The sequence below is a fragment of the Triturus cristatus genome, chromosome 2_2 (genome assembly GCF_964204655.1).
Source record: "Triturus cristatus chromosome 2_2, aTriCri1.1, whole genome shotgun sequence".
NCBI classification, from domain to species: Eukaryota; Metazoa; Chordata; class Amphibia; order Caudata; family Salamandridae; genus Triturus; species Triturus cristatus.
Genome location: NC_140582.1, coordinates 831,351,818 through 831,376,764, shown reverse-complemented (window position 1 = coordinate 831,376,764; position 24,947 = coordinate 831,351,818). Strand labels below are relative to the sequence as shown.

At 44.3% G+C, this 24,947-nt stretch overlaps 1 pseudogene; it reads left to right on the top strand.

Moving 5' to 3' along the window:
• LOC146862847 (uncharacterized) overlaps positions 1 to 14,951 on the top strand; it is a 100,593-nt pseudogene extending 85,642 nt beyond the window's left edge.
• Positions 14,952 to 24,947: the final 9,996 nt, after the last annotated feature.

The following is a 24,947-nucleotide window of genomic DNA, read 5'->3' as shown; positions in this document are numbered from 1 at the left end:
CGTTGTTAAGACGATCATTTAATGTTAATTCTTTTTCTATTCTCTTGTTCATCTCTCTGCCTTTTCTTTGGTGTATGCAGTATCTACAGGCTTTAAATAATGCAAATAGGAAGAGTAAACAAAGCCCTATAATTAGTATTGACATAAGAATACATTTGAGAAATCTATTACAGGACCGGAGGCTTCGTATTATGCTTCTCTTTCTATTTATTGCTACTCACAGCAGCCAATGAAAACTTTTCTTATGTAAAACAAACTACATTTCCCATGATGCATATACCACATCACTTCCTGCAGGGCCCCATAAGAGCCAGTAACACCGGAACTAGTCCTCTTTCTTTGCTGCTCACGCAGACAGTTAAGTTGAGAGCTCCGATTTTACATTGATTGTACTATGGCTTTTGTGTACTGGTGATGCAATGTTATTTTGATAACAGTTTCCTGGTGCAGCGGTAGCATTGGCGAGAGCGCCCTGGGCTTATGTAACCTTCGGGTTGAGCGGTCCGATTAACGCGCGGTGGCGCTTGGTGATTTCCGCTGTGTGAGGAGTGATCTTGGGGGCATTGCGGACGATTGTGGTCCGTGGCGCGAATGCGCGCATACTTGAATAATTGGTCAGTTTCAACGCGGCGCTCGGTCGCTCCGATTACCCTGATCAGCGCGTAAGCGCTTCCTTCGTTCAGGATCAGCACACGGTACTGCCCCACCTTCGGTATGCTCAATTTTATGCTTTATGTGGCGCTGAGGCTCCCCTGATATGCCGATGACGCCGGGAGCCTGTTAGTTTTGCTTTCGATCACGTTCCCACGTGCGTAGCCCAATTGGGCTGTTTTGGTAGGATTTGGGCTACGCACGTCGAAACAACCCGGTTTGATGTTGTTAGTTTCACTTTTAGGCATTTAGGCTGTTTCCTTCAGAGAGCACTGCTTACGCCTGGCTGGCCGCAAAAACGTCCTGGGCCTGGAGGGAGCACACCTCCTTGGATCTTATTCTTGCTCTTTGGCTCCACTACGCCCTGGGGGCTGTAATAATTGGTCTACAGCTGCTGCTGAGGAGCTAGGTACCGGTGCTGTTGTGCTGTGGGTTGGCTCCCCCTTTGGATTATCCCTCCTTGCTGTTGCCTTATGAGCAAATACATTTACAAGTTTGGTTCCACTATGGATAATTGGGTGCATTACGAGGAGGATGATACCTTGTATGAAGAGGAGGTAGGGAGACCTGCCATTGAGGATAATATTGTTGAGGCCCTGGACGCTTCTGTGCAGGAGTCGGTCAACAAGGCCCTGGAAAAGACAGTTCCGGGAACTGTGCAGCAAGCTTTGGCGACTGCTTTAAAGCCTATTACTAAGCAGCCGGAGAAATTTGCGAAGAAGCATGGCTTCAATACCCAATCGGAGGGGACGTCAGGAGAACCCCGGGCTAAGTCTTGGCCGCATTCCGATTCTTATGAGTCACTTCCGTGCCCGGCTAGGGAGCGTGAGAGGGTACAGGATACTGACTCGGAGTCTACTGCCACCTCTTCTGACACCCCTGATGACTCCCCTCCCAAAAAGAAGTCCCGGAGGGTTAAAAATGTGGAGACTTCTCCGCCGGCTCCCACGCCCTTTACATTCAACCCCTCGGATATTGTTCACCCCAGATCCTCGGACTGGTTGCCTGCCCCGGAGGTGGCTGCGTATTTACACGAGAACTTGCGCAAGGGCTTTAATAAGGAGGTGCGCAACAGGCTGCGGTCCGAATGTTCCAGACCGGATCTCTCGGACAAGGTGGCGGAAACGCCGGACATTGATCCAAGTATGCTTACATTCCTTAAAAAGTTCGCCAAAGACCCCACGAAAGGCATAGATTGCGTTTGGCGAGGGTGCCAAGATAAGCTCCTGGACGTGGTCGGGCCCCTAGCGAAAATATTGGAGATGGCTCTGGAGGCACAGGAATCCGGGAGCACGATTGATTCCCATGTGCTGGCAGGCTGGACCCAACGGGCTATCTGCCTGCTCGGGAATGCCAACTGCGCGATTTCAATGGAGCGCAGGAAGTCAATATTGATGCGCATGGACTCTAATCTTACAGAGTGGGCTGCGGCGGAACCTGGGCCGTTGGCGGACTGCAACCTTTTTGGTGACCGATTCGTCAAGGACGTTGCAAAATACGTGGGCACGTTCACGACCCTGGACAAGGGTCAGGCGTGGATCAAACGCGTTTTCCACGCCGGTGTTTTCAACCGGGCCAGACGAGGTCGGGGACGCTCGTTTGGCCGTCAACATTCCCAAGGTCCTCAGCGAGGAGATTTCGGACGCGGCAGAGGAGACTGAGACTCCACCCGCGGTGGCACCTTCTACCCCACCAGGCAGCGCTTCAACAAGCGGCGCTTTAACAAGGGATCCTATCGGGGAGGATTCCAAGCCACCGAGTCTTCAGGTGAGCGCTCCAGATTTATTTCCTCTTCCCTTGGGGGGGCGTATTCGGCATTTCTATCACAATTGGGTTCAGATCTCACAAGACGCCTGGGTGTTACAGACAGTTCAGGGGTTCCACCTAGAGTTTTTTCAGACTCCCTGTCAGGTACATCGTCCCAGACAGCTTTCTTTTTCCCAACTAGAGTGCGATTTTATAGATTCAGAAATAGAAGGGTTGCTGCGGAAACGCGCGATAGCTCCTTGCAACGAGGGCCCTCGCGGTTTCTGCAGCAATATTTTTTTGGTGCAGAAGAAAGGCGGTGGTTACAGGTTGGTACTCAATTTGAAAGATTTCAACCACTTTCTGACCTACAAGCACTTCAAGATGGAGGGCATCCATCTGCTGGCAGACTTACTAAAGCAAGGGGACTGGTTGGTCCGGCTGGACCTGAAGGACGCCTATCTGTCCATCCCCATATATCGCCCCCATCGCCGATTCCTTCAATTTCAATGGCGGAACCGATGGTACGAATATTTGGTCCTTCCTTTTGGACTTTCCTCAGCACCGTGGTGCTTCACCAAGGTTCTGAAACCGGTTGTTGCTTACATCAGAGAGCAAGGGGTTCGCATGATTGTCTATTTGGACGACATGCTCATCATGGCACAATCTCAGGAGTTAGTAGCGCTCCACTTGCGCATGACCACTCATATTTTGCAGAACCTGGGGTTTGTGATTAACGAACCGAAATCAGTCTTGTCTCCCACACAGCGGATAGATTTTCTGGGGTTCGTCATAAACTCGCAGACGGCCCAACTCAGTCTCCCAAATTCCAAACTTCGGGACATAAAGAAAGAGCTTTGCTCGTTCCTGACCAAACAGATGGTCTCGCTCAGGGGGATTGCCCGGATAGTGGGACTTCTTGCATCGTCCATTCAAGCGATATTTCCGGGTCCCCTGCGCTATAGGGCCCTTCAGCGACTCAAAATTCAGCACTTGCAAATGGGCCTTTCCTACACGGACGTAGTCCCTCTTTCCCAAGAAGTGAGGGAGGAGATGCAATGGTGGTTAGCCCACGTCGAGGCATGGAACGGCAGAGCAATTTTTGGCTCTCTCCCAGAGGTAGTCATAGAATCCGACGCCAGCCGTTGGGGTTGGGGAGCGCGCAGCGGAAATATTTCCACAGGGGGACGTTGGTCCCTAGGGGAGTTAGATCTTCATATAAATTGTCTAGAGCTCCTAGCAGGTTCGTTTGCGATCCGGACGCTGGCTCCCAAACGGATCTCATGTTGCATCCTTCTTCGGATGGACAACATATCGGCGGTACGGTACATCAACAAATTGGGGGGCACGAGGTCCTCAATGTTGGTGGAGATAGCGAAAGCCTTTGGCATTATTGCCTGAACCACCAGATCTCGGTGATAGCGGAATACATTCCGGGTCAGTCCAATGTGGTGGCGGACTGGAATTCACGCCACCTCAAGGACTACAGCGACGGGCAGCTTCTCCCACGAGTGGTCCTGTGGCTGCAGGAGATTTGGGGGATTTGCGAGATAGACCTGTTTGCCTCCAGACTGAACCGTCAGATGCCGAGATTCTTCAGCTGGAGGCAGGACCCTCTGGCTCTGGTGACGGATGCCTTTGCGCAAGAGTGGACTCAGAAATTGAACTACGCGTTCCCACCATTCATCCTCATTCCGCGCGTATTCACTCAAGTGATGCGCCAGAAAGCGGAAGTGATATTAGTGACTCCCTTGTGGAAGTCGCAGCCTTGGTTCCCATTGTTGCTAGAGGCGAGTTGCGACTTCCCCAGGAGGATCCCATGGTCCTCGACGATGCTCCAGGGCCCTCAGGGGAAGAGACACCCGATGGTCCTATCGGGGCACCTGTCCCTGATGTCCTGGAGACTTTCAGGCAGCGTTGGCAAATGCCAGGATTTTCAGACCAGGCTGCAAGCTTTATCAATCAAGCATGGGCCCCCTCTACCAGGAAGCGGTATGCTTCAGCCTGGGGAGGCTGGGTTCGTTGGTGCATGGGACAACATGTGGATCCCGTGGGGGCAGTATTACCCTGTATTGTAAATTTTCTGTCAGAAAAGGCGGCGAAGAGTTTGGCGTATCGCTCGGTTAATAACTTCCGTTCCGCCATTACGGCAGGCCACTCTCAGATTGAGGGCAAACCTGTCGGAATGCATCCTTTAATTTGTATACTCCTAAAGGGTATCAGAGTAGCTAATCCACCCAAACCGAAGTATTCTTCATTGTGGGATGTCTCACTGGATCTGTCTCTGTTTAATAACTGGCCGGACAACAACAGGTTGTCCAGGAAACAATTGTCGGCAAAACTGGCCATGTTGCTTTGCTTAGCGGCTTGCAGACGTTCTTCGGATGTTAAAGCACTGGATATTACAGGTAGAGTATTTACTCCGGAGGGAGTTTCGTTTTCTATTACGTCTAGGACTAAAACAATGTCACGTAGTGTGGATTATCATGATTTTCCCGATAATGCTAAACTTTGTGTGGTTCAATGCCTCAAGGCTTATGAAGAATGTACCAGGTCTATTAGGCCTGATGGTGTGGCACAATTGTTAATAGCTCTGCAAAAACCGTACAAACCTGTGACTGCGTCTACCATAGCCAGATGGCTCAAAGATGTTATGCAAGAAGCAGGGGTGGATACCCAAGTGTTTGGTGCACATTCTGTTTGAGGCGCCATGGCCTCTAAGACTTTCATGCTGGGTTCTACTGTACAAGATATTATGCATTCTGCAAACTGGTCGTCTGAATCAACGTTTAAGCAGTTTTATTACAAACCGGTGGGTGATATATCCTCTGTTGTTTTTAATCAGCATTAAACTAGCATAATACGAAGCCTCCGGTCCTGTAGTAGAATAAAAAATTAGCTAGCATTCGCGCCAAGAATTTTCAATTCTATTAAGGACACGGAGGTGAGGATTATCCCACCCGGTTAAATTACTGTAATGTAATTTTTTGCCCACCCGTTGTATATATTCTGATTATACAGAAGTTACGGGTTGTTTTATCTCTGTTTTTTCAGGATCTGACAAGAAGATGGATTAATCCGGTGTGCAGATTGACGTTCTTCCCAACTGGTCTGGTGTTCTTCCACGTTGGAAGCTGTTGTTGAACTTTAATACTTATTGGACTTTTGTTCGGAGCAAAGAAAGAGGACTAGTTCCGGTGTTACTGGCTCTTATGGGGCCCTGCAGGAAGTGATGTGGTATATGCATCATGGGAAATGTAGTTTGTTTTACATAAGAAAAGTTTTCATTGGCTGCTGTGAGTAGCAATAAATAGCAAGAGAAGCATAATCCTCGCCTCTGTGTCCTTAATAGAATTGAAAAATTTTGGCGCGAATGCTAGCTAATTTTTTATTCCTCCTCATGAAGGTACGAACCAGTTTTCAATTGTGTATATTACCTTTCTAAAGGTTTCTAAAATGCTAGGTGTTTCTAGTTGCTCTAACTCAGGTTTGAAATTAAAAGAAATGTTCTTTGCAAATTCTTGAATGTTCTCACTTTCTTCTGGTATGTATGAACAACAATGTTGAATTTTGGGCATTTTACAGTCTCCACTGTTTTCTGCGAGTAAGATGTCTAATGCTTATCTGTTTTGTGTAACCATAGAACTATTTGCTACTAATTCAGTATTTACAACTAGTAAAGCCCAAGAAGAACTAGTTGCCAGCTTGTCGACAACCATTGACAGGTTTCTAATCATTTCGTCATTCTGTATGACTCCTACTGGTGGTATTATTGCACCAAAAATGTCTCCCACTAACTGGATTCTATCTTATGCACTTCATGTGGGTCTGTGTGATGGTGTCGTCGCTAATGCATCTAAGCTGTATACAGGATACATCTTTGGATACAATATAGCTAAATAGCAAATACCTTCTCAATCAGCAGGTAACTGGTAGTAAACATCTTGTAGACAAACAAAAACTCCTGGAATTGTGTTTTCCCCCTTGCAAAGTTTGCCACATGCCCTCCATTAATTTGAATGTGTGTTCACAACTACTGACTCCCACATGTCTGGTTTTGTTGCAGGGATTTTGCTCAGAAATAGAACTATGCTTGAGACCATAGAACATTGGCATGAAGGGACTGAGTCAACCTAGTATATATGAGCCGGAGTCTGACTAGCTATAGTGCCTCATTTGCATTCCTAGCCTTTCCAGAGAAAAAAGTGAATTGTTGCTCCAGAGCACAACACTCTTGATCCTCTTCGAGATCGCAGTAACAGGGCACACCCTATCACTCTCTCACTCGTACTAGTCCACAATAAGATAAACAAGAGGTACAAAGGAAGTTTAGAATATTTATTTAAACTATCATGCCCTAAGATGAAGTATTTGTGCCAAATTAAGAAACCAAATGGCTTTCAAGAATACCTCTAGACGGGTTAACAAACCATATACCATAAAATGCCCTGTTATGTTATAAAACAGATTAGCCTATACCCCCCCCCCCCCCTTGCTACTGAAACTAAATGATTATATATCAAAGATCTCTGGGATTCATGGCAGGCCCGTACCTTAGCATACATAGATGGGATGTTCTACATCTTAGCGGACGTGGAAATCTTGCCTTAGTTTTATGACAAGACATGTTTCCTCACAAACAGCAGCTGCACTCTTATGTTAGTCTAGGTGCTAGGATCCGATCACAGAGAATAACAAGGGTCATTGTTGCTTGACCTTGCCTATGGTATTCAGACTAAATCCCAGGAAAAAACAGAACACAAAAAACATATGCAGGTTCTGTGTAAAAATACAATGGGGCACAAAAGCGAGTGTGCTTATGTAGTAACGTGGGCGAAGGAAATGCGGCCTAAAACATATATAACTAAGCTAACATAGGGAAAACGACAATGGGCCATGCAGAAAACACACAACAGTTCTACTGTGTGTTCTAGTTTTCTTAACATTAATATTTCCTTTTTGCCTTCTGTCTAATTTCACCTTATGGTAAACCACTTTCCTTTTAAACTCGTCTTCTTCTTCCTTCCAATCATTTTTCAACACATCATTCCCCTTATCCTTGCTAAACAGAATGTTAGTGTTTCTTCTTTTTAATGTCATAATAAAGACTTTTTCTAAAGGTCTCATTGAACAGGTTAGATTGTTTCTGTAAGCCCTAACACTATCTATAGATGTAGACAGCCTAATATAATACCAGGCTGCGTCCATTTCTTTTGCTTGTGGGTGTAAATTCATGCTTTGCACTAACAGTACTCTGGAAAGTATTAAATCATGGTTAGAATACAATACTCAAAATGTGCTTGCCTGTATACAAATGTAAGCAATATACCACATGTACCTTTGAAGGACAATGGAATGTGATGGTATGTAACTTCAGCTGCTGATAACGGTATGTGTGCGCAGACGTAAGTCTTTTGCTTCCATAGCTCGTGTGTATTCCTGCACTAATCTAGAATAAATGCATGGGGTGTAATCATCTATTTTGTAACTTGCAAAATATGTTTTCAACTTCTCCTTGTTTGTTGTGTGTGTAGATGTGAAAGTTACAGTGTTAAATCAAACCTCTTGATCAGGTGTGAGGTAAAGTTCTACTAGAGCTGTCACAATTATTAGTACCATTATCGCAAAATGGCTCCCATAATAATCTTGCATTCTTTCCTGAAGGCAACACGCTTGTCTGCAGTCAGATTGTTTGAGCAAAGTTTACAGCAATAGCTCAACAGTTAATTCAAAGAATTTTTCAGCACATTTTCTTTTCTTTTTCAATAACCTCCTTTTTCACAAGGTCTTTTTATTTTAATTCTGATATTTGTATAGACAACCTCAGCCCTACTCCGTGTTGTCTTCCATGATCTTGGGCCTATGTAAATCTTTTTAAAACAAAAAAGAAATGACTATATTGTTTTAGTCTTTTAGCACTTTTTTCAAACAGTTTTGGTCTTTTGTGCGTCTCTCGCGATTTACTAGAAATCTTTTTCAACAACTTTATCACATTTTTTATTGATGTGATATCATGGAGGTTCAAACAGTTCAGATTTCACATCACACAGTTCAGTCAATGATACATTCAGTACCTTATTCATGTATTAAGTCTATTCAGGTACAGAATACCTTTGACAAGGCACACTCTCTCTTTTTAATCTTCTCAGTCCTTGTTGATCTTTCTTTGTGTCACTTCCACCACTTGATTCTGTCTCCTCAATAACGGCCAGTGGTAGTCGATCAACTGACACGCTTGTCCTCAATCTCCTTTGACAATAATGCTATGGCCATTTAGCGTTGCAGGTGACTCTTGTTTCTGTACTTGTTCCTTCACCCGGGTCCTCTATTTGTGCTGATGCTGTCTCAGTATTCTTCTCAACTGGTGGTCTTGTCTCTTCTTCTTCTTCTTTGGAAAGCTCAATGCCACTTTGTGAAATAACAGGCACTTGATTCCGTGCAAGCGTGTGCTGATCTTCAACCTTCTCTTTTCTTTGACGTTTGTTGTGACATTTATGTCATAGCTCAGCTTGTGGGGATGCAGTCACCAGTGCATTTCGTTCAGGCTCAAGTAACAGCCATTTCTTCTTAGGGTTTTTCTACTCTTCTTGTGTGTGCTGCATGTTCCCAGCTTGGAACTCCAGCGTATTTGACAAAAGTGTTCATTACCAAAATTAGTTAGAAGGGGTCTTTCATCTGGGTTTCAAACAAGACCTCCGAAAGTACTTCTTGATCACAACCCAATCTCCCGGATTGAGGTTGTGGTACTGTTTGCGATGCAGATCTAGTGTGCAGCTTCAACCTGGTGAGAAACAGAATACACCCTTCAGCTAATTCCTTGCAGTAAGTATCATATCATCTGTGATGCTCACAGGTGCATTTGCAGGTAGAGCATGCAATCTCATTGCTCGTGCCATAAGGATCACATGGGGTGATTAACCAGTTCTCCTGATCTGGAATACTTCGGATACTCACCAGCACTAGTGGCAAAGCCTCAGGCCATTTCAGTGATGTTGAAGCACAAATTTTGGCCAAATGAAATTTTATGGCGCTATTGACCTGTTCTACAATCCCAGAGCTTCAGGTTGGTAGCTTCAATGCAATCGTTGTTCAATCTGTAGTACCGAACACAACATCCTCAGTACCTCACTGTTAAAGTGTGTCCCTCAATCTGAATCGGCATACCGTACCTGGGGATCAATTCACGCAATAACAGTTTGGCTTTAGTGAGACTATCATTGGTAATTTTATTATTTCAGTTAATAAAAACCATAAGAAGTTATGTCAATGCGATAATAAAATGACTACCAATGTGCTAATTAGCTCAAATTAAAAACTGTGGTTACATACTGCATTAAAATTGGTGTTTAGCAACTGTGGATCCCTTATAAAGAGAAATGGGAAAATTAAAGTAATATTTTTGGACCACTTTGGCTCAAGTGCTTAGGCTGAAAAAGGACAAAGATATAATGTCTGATATATTACAGACATACAGACAGCTTCTATGAGCATTAGTGTGAACATGTTTCCAAAAGACTATTAGATTAAAAAAATAAAACAAATAATTGGAATATCGGTCTAATTATCTAAAGTTAAACCCTCCACCGCACCGCACCCTATATGTGCCAGGAGTCAGTTTTGCTTAAGTGCATAAGCAGCAAAAGCAGAGGAGATAAAGTGCTATTTATAGTGCAGAGGGGAGTTTTGCATGAAGCTAGAACCCTTGTGCGTCCACAGAAAGTAGTCGCGGAACAGTTGCCCCTACATGGAAGGACCCCTTAGTCAGGAGTGCATAAGCAGCAAAGGTGATGGAAACGAAAGTGCTTGATGTCATAAAAACCAAGATTTCGCTCAAACATTATAACTCTTACTTGTGGGTTGTGAGGGAGCATGAGCCAAAACCCTCCACCGTTAGATACATTAATGAGCACAGGGGGGGTTTTACGGGAATGAGAAAGATTTACAGCCGGATAGAACAATGGACCATCCCCAGCCAATATGATTGAAGGGGAGGAAGCAGTAGAAGGCATACAATTAAAATAAGGCTATTATATTACATGGCTGAATGCTCGGATAAAAATCAGCAATTTCACTTGAAAATTTGAGGTGACAGGAGTTTCCTCGATGGTTGCTTAAACAGGCCTGCAACTGAGCACGCAACTCACCATACATCCTGGTTCTCGACTGGGACAGTGCCTACGGATTTAAAAAAATATCCTTTCTCAGATCCCGTGATTAGAAATACATTTAAGAAATCACCGAACGATTTGGGTTAATACCCTGTGGAATACTTTTTTTCGGTTTTGTGGACCATTTACTTGCCCTGAAGAAGCCTGCAGGGGTGAAACGCGTTGGCTGTTGTGTATGAAATAATGAATAAAAGGAGCTACGACACCATCTAGAGAAAGAATGATTATTTCTGTCATTGCCTTCCTTTTTCCTCTGTGGGATTAAACCCTATGAATGTTGTTTTTACAATAATGCCTCTCTCATCTTTTGTGTTCTTATGTTGTATTTGTGACCATAGAGGGTGGCTGGTTACGAGAGGTGGGCATTTTTTGTTAGCAACTATACAAAGTATTCTTGAATTTATTGTGATTGTATTTGAACAAACACCGGTAGTTGGTGCAGCAAGATATACCCTGCCACCGTGTCTGTATGTGTTTGAACTGGTGGCCATATTGCAGCACAGGGAGGAGAGTCACATTCATGACCCTCAGAATGGATGATGCAGGACGTTTTAGCTTCCTGCTCAGACAGCTAATACTGTGTATAATGGCTGCACTCTTCTTTTTCAGGGAGGCTATATGGGAAGTGGAGTTAGATGTTTCCTCAAACCAGACCGCCAGATAATTATACTTCTTGGCTGAATTGATGATCTTACTCCCAATATGCCATGCAAGATGTTTTTCTATTTATGTGGCGCTCAAAATTCAGGACCTTTGTCTTATCCAGGTTTTTTTTTAGGTGGTATTTTCCGTTATATATGTGAAGGCTACTCAAGGCTCTCTGTAGGCCGACTTTAGAGTGGTCCATAACCACTATATCACCTGTGTACTACAGGATATGTCACTTGGACAGGCCTAATTTTTGAGGAATCAGGCAGCTATCCTCGAGAGCTTTCCTCAGATCTGCGATATACAGGTTAAAATGAAGGGGGCGTAAGAACACACCACTGCTTCAGCCCAACACTGGAGGTGATTTTGGGGATGACAGTATGAGGTCCTGTTCTCACTCGAACCCATGTGCCGGAATACAGCTGCAAGAACCATGACGTTAACCATTGTTGAAGCAGAAGCTCGGAACCCAGTCTGGAAAAAAGGCGAAACATTGTTTTTCACTACCCAGGCCTTCAGCTGTTTAAGTAGTGTTCTAGCAAAAGCTTTAGCCCCTAGGTGTGACAGTGCTATCTGGTGGCAATTTGATGGGATTGTTGGGTCCCCTTTTTTGAGAATTGGCCAAAGAATGGACCCCCTATAAGCATCTGGTTCTTGAGCATTCAGAAAGGTTTGATTATAGAGGGAGGTTAACACCTTTGGCTGTTCCTTTAGGGCACATTTAAATATGCTTTCCGGCAAACAATTGGCCCCTGGAGCACTGTCATTTTTGTATTGCTTTGATGAGTTTGCCGACCTGGGCCGGGGAGCTCAGGTCCTGGATATTGTCTGTAGTCAGTTCAGCGACCTCCAACTTTGCAGCATTAAAAGGTGCAAGGGACTGATCTGCATAGAGCTCTTCCACATGCCTCATCCAAGATTCTTCTGAGACTCGGTTTTCCCTTCTGATATTGGATTTTCGTATATGGGTGTACTTCCAGATGCATGCCTGATTTGTTTCCTTTGCAAAAGACACACAATTGATGGACGGAATGAAGAACAAATCAAAACATTCTCCTCCAGTCAAGGGATCTAGGTTAATCCATCATTCTTTTGCTCACCATGCCACCCCAGTTTAGACCTGGCTCTATGCAAATCAGTCTTGACTCTGTGGCTCACAGGAACAGTCCAGCCCGAACTGCCAGGCCAGGTCCTCCCTGGACTGGAAACAAGCATCCTAGGACCGGTTTGAGGGTTTCACCTCTTATCAGCTAGGATAACTTGGATCCAGTGGCATAGTGAGCCCGGGACCCACGTCTGGGCATACCCGGCGCACTTAGGGCGAGAAATTGGGTTAAATCCATTATTCTTTTGCTCACCATGCCACCCCAGTTTCCTTCAGCATTTGGTATATGTTTAGCCATTCTTTTTGTTTAATGGCCTTTTTTTACTTCCAATGTGGTTATTTAATGGAGATTACGCAGATTGGTGATGGCCTAAACAGATTTTATGGTCGGGTTAAGCTTATGGGCATGGAGGGCCCTCCTTTGCACTCTTCGTGTTAACACGATAGGCTTATTGTGTTTAGGTGGAAGGTCCACCATCCCATCAGTCCTTGCATGGCGGTCTACGGCAACTACCAGGGTATCCCTTAGCTCACTTAAGGATCTCTCCCAATCATGGGATATGCCTCATTGGGGTTGACTGTTGGCCTCTGAGGCTAGCTTTTCTAGCCACAGATGCACCCTTGAGGTGTCGGTCTCCCTCCATTTTACTCTATTTACTAGTTTTGCTCTTTCAGCCCTAACAGAAGAGCCAACTGTAATACATTTCCCTAGTAGAGAGTGTAGGGTGAGGGACAAAGATTTGTGGTCACTCTGTCCTGTTAGGAATCTCAATCTAATGAGGTGATTTGCTAAGGTATCCGACAAGAAGATAAAATCAATTGTCTTTTCTTCTGGTTGAGTAGATTTCCACCCAGGTGCTTACTAGGACCATGACATATTTCAACCCTTTGCAAACAAGCATCTTGACAAAGTCCATCTGCATTCCGTTGAAAGACCCACCTGATCTTCCTATGTGACTCGGTGTAACTGGAATTCTTTTCCATACATTCATTTGATAGCATGTCACACAACGATGGCACAATTCTTCTGCATGTTTTAAGAAACAAGGGTCCCTAACAAAGGGTGTTAAATGACCCTTACCTACTTCATGAATTGGGTCCTCTTCCTTCTCCTTTTTTCTGCTTACACCCTTTTTCCCTCTTCCCTTTTCTGCCATACACTGAAATGACCATCATGCTCCTCTATACTCGGATGATTATATTAAAAAAATTCTAGAAGGTCCCTCTCTCTTCTCTGACACTGCTGAACCAGTGCAGCCTGTCACCACATCACTAGCTGAACAACTTGAAAAAAGTAAAAAGAAACTGGTCAGACTACAATTAATGATACGCATGCTCCCGGAATACCTCAGAGCAGAGATAATTCCAGTTGGGTTGCACATCAGAAACCTTCCCGGTTTCTTTACCGATATCAAAAAATACCTAGAAAACTTAAGTTACATAGGCACCACTTGTTGCAGGCACTGGATGGTGCTCGGGATAGATAGGGCTGTTGAGCAACTTAAGAAAGTAACAGAAGAAATCAACTACATTGAGAAACGAATCAAAGAAACCAGCACCATTGCTGACTGTAAGAAACTTTGTGATCAGGTTCAAAAAACCATAGACAAGATCCACAGAATCGAACAAAATAAGAAATCAGTAAAGGTAAAGAGAGACATTTTATCCTACACAATAGATAGAACTTACCCATACTTGAATAACTTTTACAACAACAGGGCTTACACTAACCCTAATTTAGGACGGCCCTGGGGCAGATATGATAGAAAAAAAACCCTAGTTGGTTTTTCAGCTACATCAGGAGATTTATCAGACAATTCGGATAAGAGTGACGGCCTAGTACATCTACTCACTCTCATTACCAGAATTTTTTAGGAAGAGGCCAAGCACAACCACCTCCCCAAGACAGAGAACGGCCACAATGATGGTACAGTACACCAGGGGGGCGACAAACAAGACAGAAGTACTACCAATGGTAACATATTGTAATGATAACCGCACCATGACAAGCGTACAGACGGTACCCATTTTCAACCTATCCACACACCTCCTTTCTGAAAATGAAATCTTTTTACTAAGTAAAGGCCTTTTTTATTCGTTCCTCCACTACCCCGAAACTTTTTGAAACTACAAACAGAATTACTGCGATTCTCCGAAAAATTAGGTTACTATTCTTTTTCTAGGATAACCCCAGTACTCCGAGCAGTGCTAATACTCCACTATGTCCGCCCTCAACTTTCTCACCTCCACACAGATGCCTCCCCACAGAGATCCACACTTTTGAGAAACTAGTTCTCAAAGAAATAACCAGACTTAAGATCACACCGACCTACATTCCCTACAATTTACCACTAACCGAAAAACAGGCCCTGGTGAATCTCAAAGCTAACCACACTGTTGCCATTAAACCAGCCGATAAAGGCGGTGGAATTATAATCCAAGATATTGGCCCCTATAAAGCTGAGATTCTCAGACAACTGACCAACACGAGTCATTACAAAAAACTCAACACTGATCCCACAAACAAAATTCGAGATATCATCTTTAACATTATAGAAGTAGGTAGAACAGATTACCTCACTCAGAATGAATTCCTGTTATTCAGAAAAAAAGTTCCAAGAACACCAGTGTAGATCACCCTGCCCAAACTTCATAAAAACATAGAGACTCCTCCAGGATGCCCCATCATCTCCAGTTGTGATTCTTCTTTAGAAACCCTTGGACAATATGTTGATTTCATCACAAAAGACTACGTACCGAAAACTCCCTATTATATAAGGGACAGCATAGATCTCATTAACCAGATAGAACATCACCCATTCAACCCAGAAACAGATATTCTCTGAACTTTGGACGTAGACTCCCTCAACACCAACATTCCCTAGCTGAGGGTTTGACACTCATTGAAAACACGCTCAATAATAGAATACGCCCACATGCAATTCTGATTGACTTTATCCTACAGCTACTAACCATATGCCTTACCAGAATCTTTCTACTCTTCAATGATCAATTTTATTAGCAGATCAAGGGAACATCGATGGGTGCAGTTTTTGCCCCAAATTTTGCAATAATCAATATGGGCTACCAAAATATTAACCCCAAATAACCTGCACCAGAATAACATACTTATCTGGAAGCGCTATATTGATGACATTTTTCTAATCTGGCAAGGAGACGAGAAAACACTTCTACAATTCCTAGAATGGCTAAATATAAACAGCAACGGCTTACGATTCACGCTAACACACAGTAGGACAGAAATCTCTTTCCTACACCTGATGATTAAACACATGGAAGGGGAACTTTTCACAGCACTCTATAGGAAGCCCAAAGAACGGAACACTCTATTACTGTACACCATGAATAATTGCTTCTAGACCCCTGGTCTTATATTGCAAATGAGAAACTGCTGCACTCTGGTTTGCTCACAATCTGCAGCCCCATACACTAAGTTACCATCTGAACCTTACTTGATCCTACAAATATGAACTTATACTAATATCTACATGTAACGATGTCCCTGACCGACCATGGTTAATGTCAAATAATATGTGTCAACCGGATGGTCTCTCCCCATATTTTCTGTAATTATTTTATGTTGCAGTTGACAAAAATGAACCGATGCTCTTGAACAGCCTTGGTTAATGTCTAATATGTGTTGATCAAGTTTTCTATCTCTCTAACAAATGCATAATTCCTGGACGTGGTCATTTAATATATATGATGTACAATAGGTTCATGTCTTTCAATGATACATATAGAGTGCAGTTTCTCCTCTATCCCAAATGCATAATTCCTGTACATCACCAATTAGTATGCAGGATTTACAAGAGTGACATAGTCCCATCATGTACATACCGATTACATACATTTTGTCCCATCCACACGACATAACGGCCCTACAGAGGTGACTGTTAGACTTGGCATCTTTTGGCGTGTTTCCCCTGAATTTTTGCATGCGGACCTCCCGGTTTTGACTCTGTTTTTGCTGGCTTAGTGTCTCTGTGCACTTTCTCACTGCTGATCAGTGTTACAGTGCAAGTGCTCCTGTTGTAAATTGTGTTATGGATTGGTGTTTCCATGATTGACATATTTGATTTACTTGTCAGTTCCTAGTAAAGTGCACTGAGTGTGCCATGGTCTGTAACCCAAATGCTGCTAGTGGGCTGCAGCACTGGAGTGTGCCACCCACACAAGCAGCCTGTAAATGTAACTCTGGCCTGCCATTGCAGAGCCTGTGTGCAATCTGGGAGTGCCATGTCGACTTGGCAAGTGCACCCACTTGCCAGGCCCTAACAATCCCTTTCTCTACATGTAAGGCACCCCTAAGGTAGACCCAAGGTACTCCTGTGGGCAGGGTGATGTGTATGTTAAAGGTAGGACATGTATGTATGAGTATGACATGGCCTGGTGGTGAATTACCGTGTGTTTCGTTGTTCACAATTGCAGGGCTTCCTGTTCCATAGAACAGATTGGGGAGTTTGTTTAGAACATCTTATAAACATAACTGGCCCTGGGAACAAGGTAGAGAATTAACGTTTAGTATGCCTGAACTCAGAATCTAAAGATGCATCTTTTAGTCAAGGTGATTTTTACATTTGGTGTTTGAAAATACCACTTTTAGAAAGTAGGTATTTTCTTGCTTGGCCATCCAGTAGGCCTCTGCTTGGTTTCTGGATTGACTGTCTGGTTTTTGGATGACCAGGGCTGGAGAGGAGCAGCGGCTCCAGAGAGTCTAGATGGGTCAGGGAAGGGCTGAATAGACCTGGGCTGCATTCAGCTCACACACGATTAATCTCAAACGGGCTGTATACACCTGAATTGGTCTAACATCACTGACTATCTTTCCCTAACATAGGGACTTTTTTTGTCAGTTTTCTCGATATAGCCGACGGCTATCACGTGAATATCTGGATCTAGTTGTATATTCACATTACCTATTATGACGTGTATTACATGTTAATCACTCTTGTTTTCCGCGATGGCCGTGTAAATATATTCGTTCACGTTACCTGTGAACTGGGTTCACACAGATAACGCTGGGGTCCTTTTCCTTCAGTTTGTAGATTTTCTCTATTCCTTGCGACTCCTTGGCTTACACTGCTAAGAAGTTCTTTTCCGGATCACTTTGACACTAGTATACAGCCAGATCCGTGAGTTCCGTAAATACATTCATATTGTGTAGTTACCGTTACTAGGAGACAAAACCAAATACACTACCACCTATTGGTTGACGTCTCTAACACGGAACGTCAAGAATACGTCGACTCGAAATCGATCAAACACAGGGGAGCCTATCAGAGTAGCTCTACCGTCTACACACGCAACCGGTTGACGTGTAACGATGAGCTCTCCTCATTGATTGGCTCGCGCTAGCTATGTCTTCTCCCCGCCATTTTCCAGGGGTGTCCACCGAGCTGGCGCGGACGGAAGATAGGTTCCGAGTCTCTCCATATCAAGGACGGCTGTGAGTATTGACTATTTCCCCAGGATGAGCTCTGGAGACCCCTGTTTTGTCCTTTATACGAGGGCTGCTTTAACACACGATCGTTGGAGGAGCTCCAGAGACTCGGTCCTGTTTTACTTGATCCTTAACTGAGGGTAGTTTGTATACATAATCACTATGATATTCGAAGGGAGCCAAGATAGCTCTGTATAACCTCAAGTTATCTGTGGTATACCATGATCTCCCTTCGAGATACATACGACTATCCCCCTTTTTTGAATTTACACCATGTAACAGTGCCTTCCCCTAATGACGATGTAGAAACCTTGATTGTACATACATGACATTGCTTAAATACACCCCATGGACGGGTGCTTTTGTGTCCACAGAACACTGTACTATTCAGTGTAATTGTTTAGCGCCTGCTCGCTGGAACGAGACGCCCTGAATTCCAGGGTGAGTTGTTTCTTTCTTCAAGTTTTTACACATTTTGGCATATTTTTACGATATCGGTTCTGCAACAGCCCTTGCCAGACCTAACTAATAGGTCAATCTAGTCACTAAGAATTTTTGATTAACATTCCGTATCATGCTATGTACCTACACATCACTGATTCTGCATGACACTTTGTTTGGGTGCAGTTTATGAGGCGATTTGACTTTACAGTGTTTTAAAGCAAATTTATCTATATGATTTGTATGTTTGTCCTTTTACCTTTTCTTTCACAGGCATCACTCATTTTTAAGTAACCACTTATTAGGGTGCTGTACCGGTGGTAAGTAGTAGTTGCTGCCACCACCAATAAGTGTGTGTACTCCTCTGGTCCTGAAGAATTGCGGTCTAGTTGACCATTGCAAGAAACATGTTGACCACTTGAGCGTAACTCAGACACCCTCACTGGATGATTACGCATGTTTTTGTTTTTAATTAAGAGTGGGACCGTTCTTATTAAAACTGGTTATCTAGGATCTCCACTACTTATTTTTAACACACCTAATCTCACACGCACTTCACTACAGGGCCCTTACTTGCACTCATCAACCGGCAAAGAATGGAATAAAGATCTCCACTAAAAGGCGCCTTGCAAGTCGCCGATCGGGGATTGCAGCGCCGCCCCGATTCGGAGCAGATCTGATGATGATACTTGACATCTGGGCCACCTGCTGACGATACATGACAGCGAGTCTGCCGGATGTGTGAGGGTCTTTTTCCTTAGGGAGGAACCACCTCCTGACTCATACAAATTTCATAACCCTTGACAGCCTCTGTAGGAACAGCATACCTTTCTTTATTTAGATTTGCAATCTGGGAGTGCCATGTCGACTTGGCAAGTGCACCCACTTGCCAGGCCCTAACAATCCCTTTCTCTACATGTAAGGCACCCCTAAGGTAGACCCAAGGTACTCCTGTGGGCAGGGTGATGTGTATGTTAAAGGTAGGACATGTATGTATGAGTATGACATGGCCTGGTGGTGAATTACCGTGTGTTTCGTTGTTCACAATTGCAGGGCTTCCTGTTCCATAGAACAGATTGGGGAGTTTGTTTAGAACATCTTATAAACATAACTGGCCCTGGGAACAAGGTAGAGAATTAACGTTTAGTATGCCTGAACTCAGAATCTAAAGATGCATCTTTTAGTCAAGGTGATTTTTACATTTGGTGTTTGAAAATACCACTTTTAGAAAGTAGGTATTTTCTTGCTTGGCCATCCAGTAGGCCTCTGCTTGGTTTCTGGATTGACTGTCTGGTTTTTGGATGACCAGGGCTGGAGAGGAGCAGCGGCTCCAGAGAGTCTAGATGGGTCAGGGAAGGGCTGAATAGACCTGGGCTGCATTTAGAGTAGGGGGAGGAGATTTCCTTTCACCTGAATGGGCCTGGTCTACCTCTGACAATGCAGTCTACACCTCCTGCCAGGAAGCTGAACCAAGGAGAACAGAACTGGTTCTGGTTGGGCACAGACACTCTCTGCCTGAGAGGACGAAAGATTTTGGGCTATAAAAAGTGGGGCCCAAACCCGTAAAGTTTAGAACTCGCTGGAATCAAGATCCTTCCAAGAAGAAGAGCTGGAAGAGCTGCCAGGAGGAGTCCTGCCCCTTTGCTTTGTTGTTCCTTTGTTGGGTTGGCCTGCAGTCGCTGCTTCTGCCTTGGACAGTGAAAGGACTTGACTGAACTTTCTTTACTTGTGCCGAGTATCTACAAGGGCCTGAAATCGAGCTGGCCTCCTGTTCTGAAGTCTCAGGGTCTGCAAGGACTTCACCAATCTCTGGATACCGCTTCTGGAGCCACTGTTTCAGTTTCTACAGAGAAGGGAACCGCAACAGACTCCATCGCTGGCTCTGTGTCCTGACGGCAACGCAGACCACACTGTCCGCATCTCGCACCGCAAACCCGCAACGATGATGACTGACGCTGCCGCCACCGAGCCGCTCCTTGCACCGTGACCTGAGGGCACCGCAGTCCGCACCGCTTCACTTCACCATCCTGGTCTCACCGATGCTGTCGCGGCTGCTGACTCGACACCCGTGACTGCTATGTGGTTGGGGGCACCACTCGTAAAGTTTCACGACGCACCGCCTCGTCCGACAAAGCCGTCTGGGCCGACCGACACCAGCTCCTGCAAACCAGCTCTGTTGCCTGCACCACATCGGCACCGTCTTGCCCACACCAAAAGCCTTGGTCTCACCGACGCCGTCTTGACGATCGTCTCCGAGCTGCTGCCTGCACCACTTCGAGAGGACACCGCGCCCCACACCGCTTCCATTTTGCAACACAACCGCGGCAGTTGCCACAACCGGCTCGCACCTCATTCGAATCCGCAACGAGAAAGGTACTGTTACTGAGTCTGTTCACGTTTTTGCTGGCCCGTATCAATGCGGTCAGCTGATGCTGTTGGACCTGTTGTTTTCAGCATCAAGATAGCCCCGGATGGAGCTACCGACTGTGTTTTTGAGGTATTTCTGCAGTTTAGAAGACATCTTGTAAAGTATCTATTTTTCAAGTACTGTATTGTGGATTCTTTATCGTTTTTGGTCTTGTTTTGAGTATATAAAAATATTGGATATTTTTCTAAACTGGTGTTCTTTTGTAGTGCTTTCACTGTGTTACTGTTGGTTATGTGCAAAAACTTTACATACTGCCTCTAAGATAAGCCTGACTGTTCGTGCCAAGCTACTTAGGGGATGAGCAGGGGTTATTTTAGGAGTGCAATTCCCTTATCCTGACTAGAAGGAAGGGTCCCTACTTGGACAAAGGTGCAAACCCCTTGCCAACTAGAGATCCCCAATTTCTAACAGTGACCTTTTACCTAGTAGCTTGCTTCTGTCTTGTCGACACCAGGCTCTCAGTACCCGATCTTAATCCCTGTACCTGACGTATATCAACATGTCCCCTGGCACAACAGATTTATTCTGTATAAGAGTTACCACTTTTTTCATCCGCAGCCAATAGCCAGCTGTGCATGATCATTTTTGTTTAAAAAATAATTAGCAATAGATTAGCAAATGTTTTTGAAAACATATTGATTTTAAAATTGCGGAGTGACCACTTTAGTATAAAAGACCCTTACTCCCCCTTATAAAACAAGAGGAGAATTCCTTTCAGGCTGGACCAAAACTCAGCAGGCTGATCCTTCGACAGGCAGAGACCTGACATCCCTTCCGGAGTGCCATCCTCACCACAGAACAGGGTCCTTCATTCTAAACCATCAGGTGAGGGGTTAGCACTTCCCCTGGGGATTCCTGGCTCCATTAGGATATATCCTAGCACTTACGTACACATGCTTCACCTACATATCTAGGCTAGGTACATTTAGGTAGGCTACGCATCTTAGGTTTTATATAATCTGCTTTTATTTATCTCATTAGCACTATGGTAGAAATGTATCTACTATTTATAATATTGGAGCTAGCGATCACATTTGTCTGCTCCTGTCTTTTGATTGTCACAGCAAAATGTTTCATACTAGACTGAGGCTTGATCAATAAATAAATATTGAAACCGTTCCAATCGTCATTCTATGTGTATTCTGAGAAAAGTAAGCACGAATGACTGAGTGAAGGATACCGAATTGTTTCCCACGATACCCGAGGAATCAGGGTTGTCATGTTCAGTGGTTGCCAGAAACTACATACACCACTGTAAAATACAGGGGGGTGGTAGTGGCACTGTAGAGCTACCTGGTTTAAAGGCTGACATCCTGTGGGGTTGTCCAGAGTCTGTCTGCACACCAAGCCCTCAGTCTGGGTCATCCGAAATGCGCAAGTCCTGGGGGGGTCCTAGGAACTACACAACACTACATTTGTAACTACACTATACCCTACACTTCTCCTCCATTCCAATATGGCCTCTGTTCTATACTTACTCTGCAACTATTCCACGGACACCACAACCTCATGCCTTTTCTGATACGTCACCGCGCTGACCCCACCCACCTTGCCTCTCATGTATCCACCCTCCACACTTCTGTTCCACCTGTTGCAGCGCTAGAACGCCACTCCATTTCCCTTTCACACAGAAAATTGGACTCCACCCGGTAGTCAGTATTCACTGTAAGAATTTTCACAAATGCACCAAATCTCTACTGCACCCGTCCTTAGTTTGCCGCTCATGTTATGCCTCTCCTCCTGCAACCTTATCACCAGCACCCCGCTGGCTTGCTACCTTGAACCAAATCATGAATACCCCCCTCTGCCACAGGACCTTCTTGTGGCTACAATAATCTACGGTTGACTGCATCGTCTACGTAGGACCATCCCTGTTGGTAGCTTATTGTAACTCATTTTCTCCCCCTTACGAGCCACTCTTCCATGCTCCAAGGTATTTATTCTCGTTTCCACAGCATTGAACCATGCTGATTCCTATATCTACCCGGACCTAACAATCTGTTGCGAGTTTGATTTGAGTCCCAGGTATATTCCCACTACTTCATCTTCACCCTCTTGCATTTATGCATGTACTCTAGCTGCACCCTTAGCAGATACCATAGCCCTTTACCGCCACATGCCGGATGGGCAACACTCAACTGTACAAAGCCACTACCCACTCAAATGTAGCATGCCTCACGACCCAGGTGCATCACTCATCACTCATCATGAATCTCAGAATGTAATCTCTCGCCCCGTGTGGATATCATACCCTTGCACCGCCCCAGGCTTGGATGGTTAACTCTTGACTATACAGAGTCATTAACCACTTGAATGGAGCAGGCTTCACCATTAATGTAGATTACTCACATTGCGAATTTCCAATTCTGCGGTTTTAATTTCGTGCTTTTCTTCTTCATCTCCCTCTCTTTTGCCTTCTTTCCCCACTCTTCCAGATCACCTTTTGACAGGCAAATGCCTTAGGCACCCATTTGCTCTGTCCTGAAGATGATCCCAGCATCACTTAAAGCGATTGAAAACGTTGTCGACTGTGCACTCTGACATTAAAGTATATTGTGTATTAATGTATGCTAGAGTGCTTTCACATATTTGATGTTGGCTTAACTGCTATAACAACCTTTTTCTGGCCACACCGTATTGTATTGCCTGAGCTTTTTAACGCTTTTATGTTACACATGTCCCCACTTGTATGTTTTCCCTTCTCATTAAAAAATGATGTCCAGTTGGACAGTCAAAAGTATAGACATCACTGTATCTCTATATTGATGAACTTTAGCATATGTTTTTTGTTAGGGACCCTTGTTTCTTAAAAACATACCCAAGGTCCCTGACCACCAATTAGGCTCCATTGTCTTTAAAAATACAATTCTTCTGCAAGCATCCTAAATCTGGTGTTATACCAGTTCTGTCTAAAGATTCTTACAGTGGCATTGCTCCCTAAATGTGTGTGTCCATGAAAAGGTTGAGTCATTGGAAACAAACTATCAGGTAACACTGGTCTCCCATCAGCTGCCATCTTAATGTCATTTGTTTTTTTCTAACAACCTGCTGATCCAACCTTGCTGTTCTGAAACATTTTCTTGCACCCTTTTTAGTTCTCATGTGGCAGCTATTGATATCAACATAGAAAAGACAGTGTCCTCCTCAGATTCACATGCAAAAGTTCTGCTAAATATGCAGGCCTGTCTCTGACTACAATGGAACCATTGCCAATTCGGTGAGCTGCACATTTAACCATTGCATATTCAGTAGGTAACCGAAGAGCAGGCAAAAGATTCCTCACATACTCATCATTACAAATAGGCGTTCCAGAAGAGGACATGAAACATCTTTGTGGCCACAATTGACCAAACTCATGGACAACATCAAAGCCATACTGTCAACATACAAGCTCCTGTAAGGGCAATCAATTCAGCAACTTGCGCTGAGGTAATTCCTCTAAGTCATGAAGCTTCCACAATGTCATTGATTGTGTAATCAGGTTAAGCTACTCTTAGGATACCTTCATTGCTTCTAAAGCATAAGCGGTCAATTAATATTTTATACTCAGACTCGTTCAAAGGTTCATATTTAATGTTGGGTCTTGGCTTAGCGCATAAATCTGTCACATCTAGACAATCATATTCAACTTCGTCATAAACATAGTCATTTATAGGCAAAAAAGTAGATGGATTCAAAATATGGCAAAATTTTAGACTCATGTTGACGGCAGCCAATATCTGTTGTTCATACTTGGGAAGTGGGAGTGTTGGACCATTACAGTTAAAGGATGTCCCATCATTTTGCTCTCATTCCTCTCGATAGAAATACTAACTGCCGCGACCGCTGTAAGGCAGCCCGACAGTCCTGCGGCCACAGTCTCCATGCAGCTGACTAACCACTTAGACAGCGCAGCCCTCGTCCTACTGAAAAAGAATGTAAACATCTTACCATAATTAGGCATTCTTAGTGACAAGGCATGACAGGCTTTCTCTCAGCTCTATGAAAGTATTTAGGCAATCGCTGTCCCATGGTAGCAGATCAGGCACATATTTGCATGTTAGCCTTAGTAAAGGATTAGCCACTAGGGAAATGTTTGGTATCCACTGTATACTGTAGCCATTCCATTCCCAAAAACATCCTGACTTCACTCTCTGTTAGAGGTTGTTAAACCTGGCATCTTTTGGCATGTTTCCCCAGTCTTTTTGCTTTCTTGCCTCCTGTTTTTGATGGTACTTTGGATTTTGTTTTGCTGGTTTAGTGCCTCTGTGCACATTCTCACTGCTGTTCAATGTAGAAGTGCACGTGCTCCTACTG